Below are 11,200 nucleotides of genomic sequence, written 5' to 3' on the forward strand. Positions count from 1 at the left end.
GCCATGGGGAGGATCCTGCACCAAAATTAGTGCAGGTCTTACACAATGACAATGTTTTGTCAATTGGATGTAGCATTGGGCACCGTCTTTTGTTGTATACATTTGCCACACTCCGTAGCACTCTTTTTGATATAAATATATATTCATGATGTGGTGGGTGTAGGAGTTTGAGCTAGCTGGGAATGTGTGTGTTAATCAATTTCTGACTGGTAACAGTTGTAATGGAGGTAGGTGGCACCTCCCCCCAGAGCTCTTTCCTCCTCCTCCTTAACTTGGGAGGTCTTTTCACTTTGCTGCAAGAACAGGACCTACTATGGGTCTTTCCCCTCATACACAGGTAAATGGAAGGGTTCAGAGTGTAGTGTAGGACCTGCATTATTTTTGGTTTACAATGACGTGGTATGCAGGCTTATGACGCTTTGGCCAAAGGGTTTAACTAAATAACCAAGAAATATTATAATTATTGAAGTATTTAAACTTTATACTTATTACCATATATGTTTTGTCATTTGGATATAGCATTGGGCACCCCTGTCTTTTGTTGAATACATTTGCCACGCTCAGTAGCACTCTTTTTGACATAAATATATATTCATGATGCGGTCGGTGTATGATTTTGAGCTAGCTGGGAATGTGTGTGTTAATCACTATCTGATATCTATAAATATATTGTTAAGAAGTACCCATTCAAGGACAAAAACCCCAAACCAAAAGGTTTTGACACATCTTAAGCATTCATGATTGCTTTATTAGAAAACCAGGCCCTAGGAAGAGGGAAGGTTTCTGGAAACTGCATGCATCATGGATGGGTATGTTTGAGGACGGCAACTTTTGAAGGAGAAAGAGATTGAATAATAGAATTTCCTTAACTGATCACTCCAATCTGCCCCACATCGAGTACCTGCCTACACCTAATTACCAGTCACCATCTGAGTACCTTCCCCCACAAGGGTACCTGCTCCAACCTGAATACATGCTTCAATACCATTGCCAGTTGAAATGTCATGTGTGACCTATTGCCTTCCATTCTTCATTTTTGTCCGACATTGATGTTTAGGAGGATAAGTTGCCAAGAATGGCATTATAACAGGCAAACATTTTGTTAATCAGGATGACATTTTCCTCCTCTTTAAATTTTATATTCCATTCTCAGTTGTAGTAGACTGGACATTAGTCTCCTGTGGGCTATAATGCTGCCCCCTATCTTCTTGCCTGCTCATCCCATGTTACTCTGCCGTATCCCTTTCTACTCTTTCGTGTGGCCTCCCCTGCGTGTCCTTTTTCTCTGTATTTTTCACTCTGATTGTTTCTTGGATGAAAATCTGTCACATCATTTGAGATATCCCTATCCTTGGATAACGTTCCATGCATCTTACGTTTAGCCCAGGACTTGTGTAGAATCTCCTCTCAAACCAGGTGTAGACTTGTATTTTTTTGGTAATCTACTGCATCTCTTTTCAATTTTAGTCTTTTTTATATCTTCTGAATCGTTCCTGTGATTGTAAATAATTTTGTCTTTTTCGATTTATTCTTTAATTTCCATAATTGTTATAAAACTAGTTATTTTTGTGAGGTCTGCCTCTAAACCCTATATTGTGTGTTCACAAGTGATTAATTCCTGGTGTAGTGTCTCTATCATTAGTCAAATTAAATCTAACAAACATTTATTCAAAATGTTGTCCCATTTCTGTCTGAAAACGTTGTTTTCTTTACATACTGTAGGTTAGGTTTTAACCGTACCCTAAAACCTCTTGGTATCTCCTGATACTCTGCGAGTTACTGCAGTACAGTTCTATCCCCGTGTCCATCCAGGTCTCTTTCAAATTACCTCTGAAGATTGAGATGGTCTTCTCGCACTAAATAATCCCTGAATTATTTTACTGCATTGGTGATATGTTCCGCATCTACCTCTGAGTAACAATATGTATCCAATCAAATCTTTTTAGTTTGTATGTTCCTCAAAAAGGACATCCATCTATGTGGTGCTCAGTTCAAGCGGTGGAACAATCACAATATAGAAAAAAAAGAAGAAAAGTGCTGGCACTCACCCATTATAACCTCATAAAGATTTGTCATTGTTGTCAGTTGTCGGTCTGATCTTATGCCTCCCCGCTGGGCATCTACAAATATATGAAAACAGTCAAACAATGGATTGTCCTTACACATTTTAAATTTGTAATTTGATGATTTGTCCTCCAATGCAATTACAACACACATCACTGTGAAATGCTCAAAGAACTAGATTGGTCATCACATCAGTCTAAGTGCAAATTTCATCTTTCTTGTCAAGCCATCAAATACTATCTAAGCAAGCAACTCGCCTATCTGAACAATCTCCGCACCCCTACCACATGTATATATGCCTTTATTTATATAGCGCCATTTTTATACATTGCGCTTCATAGTAGTAATAAATATGACAATCATATAAATAACAAATAATACAAATACAGCTCAACCCCATTATACCGCGATCCGCTCCAAAGCAAATCCACTTATAATGTGGTCTGATTTCGGCACCCAAATTAGAACATCTCCAATTTTTTTTCTTTTTTTTTCTCTCCAAAGCTTTATTGCTAATGCAGACACACACACACAAACCATTCTTAAACCCTTTGGTTCCTGATTTCTCTGAACTGAATGCCATACTAAGAGTCTGTGTGCAGCAACGCTCCGGTTACAATGAGGCAGTGATGGGCATAGCGCTGTTAGTCTGCGCATTATGGTAAATCCGAGGACCTGCACCAAGAGCCACACCAGAGCATCCCCAGCACTGGCTCTGGCCCAGAGACATGGAGCAACCTGAGAGAGCCCAAGCATCCCGCTCCCCCAGAGACATGGAGCGGCCGCAGACCTCTGGGGAGGTCGAGCACATGATAGAAAGGAAGGAGGAATGCGCCAGCGGCAGCAGAGGGCGCATGAGGAGCGGGGGTGGCAGGGATATATGAGCTGTGCTGCTCTCCACCTTTGGGGGTCTCAACAAGCTGAGTGTCACCCAGAAAGGGATGCCTGAGCCCCAGGAGGGGGAGCTGAAGATCCAGGTGAAAGCCTGTTCCAGTGCCCCAAAACAGGGAAAGTGTATGTATATATATATACCATGATATTTCTTGCAGTCCTCTAGTCCCTTGCAGTCCCCCCCACTCCTGTCCATGTAGATAAGGGCGTCCTCTCTCATGTCAGTCGTCAGTCGTCAACATGGCCTCCCTGTCATATACTAAGCTCTGAGATCAGGTCTGCACTTCTCATGCACCTTACCTATGGTGATACTATCGGTACCGCGCATGCGCTCTCCAGCGTGCCGAGTCTAATCTTTTTACTGATTGCGGCAGCCATTATGTGGACTACATCTCTGTGTGGGTACTGCAGGGCTCTGTCCCGGTGTTACGCCGGTACTGCCCGCAGACCAGACCCGTCCCTTCTACTGAGGTGAGGAACGTATATGGGCACGCACCCGCAGCAAAAGGAGCATGTCCGGAGTGTGGTGATTTTGGCGTTGCCAGGCCAGGTGACGTTTAGCTAGCAATACTTGCCGGTACCGGTGTAGAAGTGCCGTCGTCGTTGCCGTTTTATCCAAGGTCAGGGATTGGAGAATTCCGGAAGGTCGTTGTCCAAGCAGGGGTCGAGAGCCAGAGAAGGACGTCCGCCAAGCCAAGTCGTAACCTGAGTGAATGAGAGAGAGAATGCCAGAATAGTGATCCTAGTGGAACTATGTCGAGCAATGACTGAATGGCAGGACAGGCAATATAAAGTGTGGCTGACCAATAGGAAGAGGAGGCAGGCCTGGAGGAGTGCATGGAGCTGTCCTGGATAGGCTGTCCAAAGGAGGATACAGGTGAGCAGTCTTTATGCCTGATTGATCCTTGTGTGTATGTTGGGGGCGGAGCCTCACTGCAGGAGCAGTGAATAAATTAATAGAGTACTGCGCGTGCTCTGTAACAGAGACGGGCGCGCGCTCGTAAACGGTAGCAGCCGCATGAGAGAGGGAAGATCCCGCAGGAGCGCGAGAACGCAGAGGACGGCGGGGAACCCCCAAAGCCGCCGGAGGTAAGTGACACCAGCGAGGAGCGCGCCACGGCAGCGGGGGTTAATGAAGGTGAGGAGGGACCAGGGCGCGGGTGCCGCAATCCCAGATTCCTCACAGTACCCCCCCCCCTTCAGGATCGGCCTCAGGACGATCCTTCCATGGTTTTGATGGAAACTTCTTTCTGAAGCGTTTGAGGAGTCCTGGAGCATGAATATCTTTCAGGGATACCCATGACCTCTCTTCGGGTCCAAAACCTTTCCAGTCGACCAAGAAGTGGACTTTACCTCTCGAAAGACGGGAATCCAGTAAAGCCTATATCTCGTACTCTTCGTTACCCTGTACCATCACAGGATCTGGTTTAGAAGTGTGGTCCGGAAAGAGGCTACTGGAGATGAATGGCTTGAGAAGCGAGGTGTGAAAGACATTCGGAATCTTCATGCTTTGAGGAAGTTGGAGTCGGAAGGAAACTGGATTTACCTGCTCCATGATGGAAAAGGGACCCAGAAACCTAGGAGCCAATTTGAGGGATGGAGTTTTGAGATGGATGTTCTTGGATGATAGCCAAACCTTGTCCCCGGGTTTGTAGTTGGGTGCCGGACGATGGTGACGATCAGCCTGGGTTTTAGCTGTCAAGGATGCTTTTTGTAGTGCAGATTGGATTCTGGACCAAGAGTCTTGTAGGAGAGCAATATGCTCGTCCACGGCTGGTACTCCAGAGGAGTCTTTAGCAATCGGTAGGCGAGCCGGATGGAATCCGTAGTTGATAAAGAAGGGGGTCTCACGGGTAGACTCATTCCTGGAAGAATTAAAAGCGTACTCAGCCCAGATAAGTAATTCTGCCCAGTCATCCTGAGAATTAGAGACAAAGCACCTTAAGTTTTTCTCGAGGGATTGATTAACCCTCTCGGTCTGTCCGTTGGATTGGGGGTGATATCCAGAAGAAAAGGAAGATGAGATACCCAGTCTCTTGGTGAAATTCCTCCAGAATTTGGAGACGAACTGGGAGCCCCGATCAGACACGATAGATGTGGGAATCCCATGGATACGGAAAATCTCTTTGGAGAAAATATCAGCCAGGGCGGGTGAGGAGGGTAATCCTTTGAGAGGAATAAAATGTGCCATCTTGGAAAACCGGTCCACTACCACAAGAATGGTGTTCATGCCATTCGACCTAGGCAACTCCACAATAAAATCCATCGATATGTGGGACCATGGACGCTCCGGAATGGTTAAGGGTAAGAGAAGACCCTGAGGTTTCTGACGAGGAATTTTGTTACGTGCACATACCGGACAAGACCGTGTAAATTCAAGAATGGTTTTAACCATATTGGGCCACCAGAAAGTGCAACGGATGAGATCCAATGTCTTCTTGAATCCTGGATGCCCTGCCGAGCGGACGGCATGTCCCCAGTCCAGTACCTCAGGAACGAATCTGGGCTCTACGTACAAAGAGTCTTTCGGAACCTCAATACCGGTCGGAAGATGTTTTTGTGATTTAATGATCTTCTCAATATTCTTGAACGCCACAGCCGCAATGATCCTTTGTTTAGGAAGGATGGACTCGGTGGTCTTTTCCGGTCTCTCTTCAGAAGAGTATTGCCTGGAGAGGGCATTCGCTTTGACGTTCTTTGTGCCGGGAATATATGAGAGAACAAAATTAAATCTGGAGAAAAATAACGACCATCGGGCTTGGCGAGGACCTAAACGACGGGCATTCTCAATGTACAATAGGTTTTTATGGTCCGTGAGAATAATGAATGGCTCTTTTGACCCCTCCAGAAGATGTCTCCATTCTTGAAGAGCCATCTTGACGGCCAAAAGTTCCCTATTGCCCACGTCATAATTTCTTTCTGCAGGAGAAAACTTTTTGGAGAAAAACCCGCAAGGGTGAAGTTTGTCCTGGGGAGAAAATTTCTGAGAGAGGACCGCACCTGCCCCACAGTCCGAAGCATCAACCTCTAGGGTGAATGGGAAATTAGTGTTCGGATGTCGAAGGATGGGAGCGGAGACAAAGGCTTGTTTCAGCGTTTTGAAAGCCGAGACTGCCTCTGGTGACCAAGATGAAGGATCTGTCCCTTTTTTGGTCAGTGTAGTGATAGGAGCGATGATAGTAGAAAAATTACGGATAAATTTCCGGTAATAGTTGGAAAAACCTAAAAATCGTTGAGTGGATTTGAGGGAATTGGGTTGCGGCCAATCCATGACGGCTTTCAGCTTCTCTGGGTCCATGGCTAAGCCTCTGTTGGAGATAATATACCCAAGAAAGGAAGTGGTAGACTGGTGAATAAGGCATTTCTCCATTTTAGCATATAACCGGTTCTCTCGGAGGCGTGAAAGCACAAACTTCGTGTGAATGATATGATCCTGTAAGTTTTGGGAAAAAATAAGAATGTCATCCAGGTAGACAATGACAAAACGATTGAGAACATCCCGAAAGATGTCATTAATAAAGTCCTGAAAAACTGCTGGTGCATTGCACAAACCGAAGGGCATCACTAGGTATTCGTAGTGTCCACTACGGGTGTTGAAGGCAGTTTTCCATTCATCGCCCTCTCGGATGCGGATGAGGTTGTATGCCCCACGGAGGTCAAGTTTGGTAAAGAGGTTGGCCCCCTGAAGTCTGTCGAAGAGTTCGGAGATGAGTGGGAGTGGATAACGATTTTTCACCATAATATGGTTCAGACCCCGGTAATCAATACATGGTCTGAGAGTACCATCCTTCTTCTTGACGAAGAAGAATCCGGCCCCCGAGGGAGAGTTGGAATGACGTATAAAGCCCCGCTTAAGGTTCTCACGAATATATTCGTCCATGGCTTCCGTCTCGGGCAACAAGAGAGGGTAAGATTTGGCCTTTGGCAAGGTGTATCCGGGTACCAGGTCAATCGGACAATCGTAGGAACGATGAGGAGGTAGGAGCTCAGACTGCGTCTTGCTAAAAACGTCCAAAAATTCAGCGTAAGGAGAAGGTAACTCCCTCTGAGGATTGGATGTGTTAGCTAAAAGAGAGGACGTTCGCTCCGTAGACACTGAAGATTCTTCTGACCTTGACCTCCAGTCAATGGGATTAGGAGATACCCAATCGATGAGCGGATTGTGCTTCTGTAACCAGGGCAGTCCGAGCGTAATCGGTGTACCCGGGGCATGAATCACGTCAAAGCCTAGGGTCTCTTCGTGGGAATGAGTAGAAAGGGTGATAGGTCCGGTCTCCAAGGAGATATATGCCGGAGTGAGAGGACGATTATCTATCCCGACCAAGGCAACGGGGGAGTTCTTCTTGGAAAGTGGGATCTGATTTTGTTCAGAAAATGTCTGATCCATGAAGTTCCCTCCTGCGCCGGAATCGATAAACGCTGCTGTGGAGGTACGGAAGGTAGGACCAGAAAGGGAAACGGGAATGGTCAATCTTTTGGGGAGTTCCCTTCTGAGTAGGGGGCAAGGAGATTTAGCACCCAGAAAGCGCCCCTTCGTACTCACTGGGTTTGGTCATTTCCCGAAGGTGGTGGATTGTCACGGGTATGCTGTTGAGAAGATCCGCAATGAAGGCATGACTCTCCGGCTGAGCGAAGCTGTCGCAAGGGCGCCCGAGGTTGCTGGACTCCGAGTTGCATCGGCTCTGGAGCATCCAGCGCAGGCAGCGGAGAGAAAACGGGTCTCGGGGTAGTAGAAAACCTGGAGAAGGAGGCACGGAAAGGCGTAGACCGGGATTGCTGACGCTGAGCGCGGCGTACCTGAAGGCGCTGATCCATACGATTGGCCAGGGTGATGAGGTCCTCCAGCAGTCCTGGCCTGGGTTGAGAAGCGAGTTCATCCTTCAGCGAATCCGATAGGCCATTCCAGAAGACGGAGACTAAGGCTTCCTGACCCCAACGAGTCTCAGCTGCTATGGTCCTGAATTCCAAGGCATATTGGGCCACAGGCCGACGTCCCTGTGTAAGGTGCAGCAGGGAATCAGAAGCAGTTTCTTGTCGTGCGGGGGTATCGAAGACCTGTCGAAAGTCATGTCTGAAGGCTGCGTAATCTCGGGTAATCTCAGGTCGCAGTTCCCAGATCGGGGAAGCCCATGCCAGTGCGTTACCTGTGAGCAGACTGTATACATAAGCTACCTTTTTACGACCAGTAGAATACAGTTGCGGAGCCATCTCGAACTGGATCTCACACTGGTTGAGATAGCCGCGACAAGCGTGGGGATCCCCTGCGTAGGGCTTCGGAGCTGAGGACAAAGTGGAAGTAGAATCAGACTGTGCCGGCGGTGCAGACGCAGGTGGTGCCTGTAGAGATAGGTCCTGTACCTGTTGGGAGAGGAGAACCACTTGATCCATTAAGGCCTGGATTTGTTGATACATGGCCGTCATCATAGAGTCCACATCAGTCTGGTCTGCGTCTTGTGGGCTCGACATAATGTTACGCCGGTACTGCCCGCAGACCAGACCCGTCCCTTCTACTGAGGTGAGGAACGTATATGGGCACATACCCGCAGCAAAATGAGCGTGTCCGGAGTGTGGTGATTTTGGCGTTGCCAGGCCAGGTGACGTTTAGCTAGCAATACTTGCCGGTACCGGTGTAGAAGTGCCGTTTTAGCCAAGGTCAGGGATTGGAGAATTCCGGAAGGTCGTTGTCCAAGCAGGGGTCGAGAGCTAGAGAAGGACGTCCGCCAAGCCAAGTCGTAACTTGAGTGAATGAGAGAGAGAATGCCAGAATAGTGATCCTAGTGGAACTATGTCGAGCAATGACTGAATGGCAGGACAGGCAATATAAAGTGTGGCTGACCAATAGGAAGAGGAGGCAGGCCTGGAGGAGTGCATGGAGCTGTCCTGGATAGGCTGTCCAAAGGAGGATACAGGTGAGCAGTCTTTATGCCTGATTGATCCTTGTTTGTGTGTTGGGGGCGGAGCCTCACTGCAGGAGCAGTGAATAAATTAATAGAGTCCTGCGCGTGCTCTGTAACAGAGACGGGCGCGCGCTCGTAAACGGTAGCAGCCGCATGAGAGAGGGAAGATCCCGCAGGAGCGCGAGAACGCAGAGGACGGCGGGGAACCCCCAGAGCCGCCGGAGGTAAGTGACACCAGCGAGGACCGCGCGCCACGGCAGCGGGGGTTAATGAAGGTGAGGAGGGACCAGGGCGCGGGTGCCGCGATCCCAGAGTCCTCACACCCGGGACCTCTCATTTCTCTGTACACACTCCCTCTATGTGACCTAATCACATTTTTGGGGTTCAAATATCACCTCTATGCTGATGACACACAACGTTACTTCTCAACCTCTGACCTTACACCTGCTATACAGACCAACGTTTCTGAATGTCGCTCTGCGATATCATCCAGGATAGCCTGCGCTGACTTAGGCTTTGCTTATAGTGCCGGCGACAGCGACGTTATGTCGCGGCAAAACAAATGTATTGCCTCTGTCGTGTGCGCTTATAGTAAGCGCTGGCGGCACGAATTTGTGAAGCCGTTCAAATTTGATTTTTCAGAGGCTGTCGTCACCTGTTAAAACTTCTGAACAAATCAAAGACCTGGTCGCCCGCGACATCACCGGAAAGCAAATTACAACTTTCTCTAGCGGGGACGGGTGACGTCATCCGTCGCGCCCCCATCACGCGCACTATAAGCGCGGCCTTAAACTCAACATGTTAAAAACAGAGCTCCTCATATTTCATCTGAAATCTGGGCCCACTACCTCCTTCCACATTATTGTTGGAAGTTCTGTCATACACCCAGTAGGGTCACACGCCACTCCTCTCTTACAGTCTCCTCTCACATTCAAAACGTATCTAAAACCTGTCACATTTTCCTCTGCAAAATAACAAAGATGCCCTTTCCTCTGTTGTTAGACTACTAAAACTCTGACTCAGGCCCTCATTCTCTCCCTTCTCGATTACTGTAACCTCCTGCTGTCTGGCCTTCCTGCCTCTCATCGGTATCCCCTAGAATCTATCCTAAACGCTGCTGCCAGAATCACTCTACTCTTTCCTAAATCTGTCTCAGCGACTCTCCTGCTGAAATCCCTCTCCCAGCTTCCTATCTAATCCTGTATCACGCACTCAATTCTCCTCCTCACTTTTATGGATAAACACTCTACTGCCCCTCCTTACATCTCAGTCCTAATTTCTCACTTTACACATCCCGACTCTTGCATTCTTTTAAGGATGTCTTCTCTCTACTGCTTTTGTATCTAAAGCCCTCTCCTGCCTTAAACCTTTCTCACTCACTGCCCACACCTCTGGAATACCCTTCCCTTCAATATCTGAATAGCAACCTCTATCCACCTTTAAGACCTATCTTAAAACCCACTTCCTTAACAAAGCATACCGGTAGCTCTGTGGCCGATACTATACACTTCATACATCGACCTTGGCCCATTGCAGAAGCACTTACCAGAACACCTTCATACTGTAGTATTTCTGTACATTATTCCTATTTACAAATTATATTGTAAGATCTTCAGGGCTTGCACTCTTTTTCGGAATGTTACTTTTATATCTGAAGGGTTTATTCCCATTATGTGTTATTTGTATTATTTGTTATTTATATTATTATGTCATGTGTATTACTGCTGTGAAGCGCTATGTATATTAATATTGCTACACTGGCGACACACTTTATTCGAGCTTGGCTAGTCCCACGAATTCGGGTATACCCGGGTGTATTGAGGTTTGTGACTGTTTTCTGCCCGAGTGCATTGAGTTATTTTCCAAGCAGGGATTGAAGCATTTTATTCCCGCTGGCTGCAATACTGCACAGTATATATATATATACTGCATTACAATTCATGAATTTATGCCATCTGGTAGACACGCGAAGCATTGCAGCCTATTAAATCCTAATCATTATCATTTAACAGATCAGCCGCCCATCAGCCAGGCATGAACCCAGGCTGGGAAGGCAAATGCAACGGGGCTTGTCAGAGGTGAGGAGTGGCGCATTCCAGGTATCTGCCAGGTACATACCGGGTATTTGCTCGAATAAAGTGTGTCGGTGCAGTACAATATATAAATAAAGATATTCATACATATAACTTCTTTCAAACATACACTCATCATGCCCAGTCTACAAAAACCCTCTTTTGACCTAGCCTCCCTCTCTAACTACAGCAATATCTCTAGTCTTCCCTTTGCCTTCAAGCTACTTGAATGACTTGTATTCAACCGTTTATTCACTTTCTCTCTTCCAACTTCCT

General features: G+C 47.1%; 1 long non-coding RNA gene across 1 annotated transcript in view; it reads right to left on the minus strand.

Moving 5' to 3' along the window:
- Window positions 1-11,200, minus strand: part of LOC142471727 (uncharacterized) — a 74,443-nt gene that overhangs the window by 38,876 nt on the left and 24,367 nt on the right. Inside the window, exon 2 of the long non-coding RNA XR_012789543.1 lies at window positions 2,049-2,120. This is a non-coding gene — a long non-coding RNA (uncharacterized LOC142471727). The remainder of the gene's footprint in view (window positions 1-2,048; window positions 2,121-11,200) is intronic.

Source organism: Ascaphus truei, chromosome 1, assembly GCF_040206685.1.
Source record: "Ascaphus truei isolate aAscTru1 chromosome 1, aAscTru1.hap1, whole genome shotgun sequence".
Classification (NCBI taxonomy): domain Eukaryota; kingdom Metazoa; phylum Chordata; class Amphibia; order Anura; family Ascaphidae; genus Ascaphus; species Ascaphus truei.